Source organism: Elephantulus edwardii, unplaced genomic scaffold (genome assembly GCF_000299155.1).
Source record: "Elephantulus edwardii isolate Elephantulus edwardi_28Jun2011 unplaced genomic scaffold, EleEdw1.0 scaffold00165, whole genome shotgun sequence".
Lineage (NCBI taxonomy): Eukaryota > Metazoa > Chordata > Mammalia > Macroscelidea > Macroscelididae > Elephantulus > Elephantulus edwardii.
Genome location: NW_006399915.1, coordinates 6,625,436 through 6,626,926, shown reverse-complemented (window position 1 = coordinate 6,626,926; position 1,491 = coordinate 6,625,436). Strand labels below are relative to the sequence as shown.

At 35.1% G+C, this 1,491-nt stretch overlaps 1 pseudogene; it reads right to left on the bottom strand.

Annotated features, from left to right (window-relative positions):
* Positions 1 to 341: 341 nt before the first annotated feature.
* Positions 342 to 1,270, bottom strand: LOC102868294 (annotated as a pseudogene).
* Positions 1,271 to 1,491: the final 221 nt, after the last annotated feature.

Sequence of the window (1,491 nt, the reverse complement as noted above, 5' to 3'; positions counted from 1 at the left end):
CAGGTTACCTCAGTATAGCATATTGACAGACCTGTGCTGTACCACTTAGAAGAATGTTTCTCCAAAATATAATAACAACCAACTTTTAAACACAAAGGCCTTTACTGTGGTCTTCATAAGAGATTTAAATAAAAGAAACAACCAAAACAGTATGTTGTTTTTTATTTTGTTTATAGTGAGTTACATTGTTTTTCTTATCTTGAATCATCCTTGCATACCTGTTATGCAAGTCTACTAAAATTATTTCAAAAAAATAGAAAAGGAGGAACACTCCCAGAGACATTCTAGGAAGCATGCATAACACCAATACTAAATCCCCTCTATTCTTTTCCTCCTAGTTCCTACTGGTTTTGTGGATTTTTTAATACAAAAAAATAGAATGATCTCTTCAGAGCATATTCTTCATTGTTTTCAGCAGTAAGATGTTTGAAGTTTGCTGAAGTCTTGTTCTGCTCTTGAATGATGATGAAGGTCCTTCTCCGGCCATTTCCACTGAGACAAAGCAGCATCCCATTCTCCAACACTACATTCATTTCTTCTGCAGCTATTCTCTTTTTACATCCTTATAGGTTCTATCCACAATTATAGCTCCATTCTTCTGTATGGTTATACTTGTGTCTGCATTGCTTATTCTGTTTAATAAGTCCAGTAATGTCATGTCATGTCTTCCAGGGTTAATATTTTCTAGAGCTTTTGAAGACATTTCCCTCTGATTCATATGTGCAATTGCTTCATCTCTTTCTTCATTGGCTAATCGAAGCCTAGGCATAATAGCTTCATCAAGTACTGTCTACAAAATAGGTTTCTTCAACTATAGCTACAATCTTTTCAGCAATTTTAGCTTCTGATGTTTTCTCTTGGCCTTCTAGCTGAAGCTTTATTTTCTTTATCCTTATCTTCTTTTTTAGTTAGTTTTTCTTTTAACTATTTATGGCTTGCTTTGAGAATGTCCAGTTCTTGTTGAAGAGATGCTGTTGTTTTCTGTTTGTGTAAAACGGCAGAAACATGACGAGGACTCATACATGCAAATGCAATGTATTGTTTCTAGGTTTGATGGTTGTGTCATTTTGAGTAGTGAAATAAACTGTGTTATCAGCAGTATAAGGACTGATGACCTGAAATTCGTTGAAATCCATCCTGGCAGGTCTGTGTCCTCATAAATGGCTTAATTAACTAAATCATTGGATTTTTAATGCATGCTTTCCTCAGAATTCATAGTTGGTTGTTTATCTGCCTGAATACTTTTACTATTGCCTTTGGTTTCCTGTTCAGATATCCATGGGTGGTATCTTTTGGCAACTCAGTCCTCCATCTGTGCTTTTGTTCTTGTTTGTTTTGGCAATGTCTCTGAATTTTGCTCCAAGGGGAAGCTCCAGCTAGAACTTTGCATTCTATAAAAAGTCTTCAAACAAAGCTATATATAGTAAGCTTCTCCTTTTCTGATTCTCTCTACATATGTTGATTTGGAGTTGATTATCTTTTTCTAAGTTC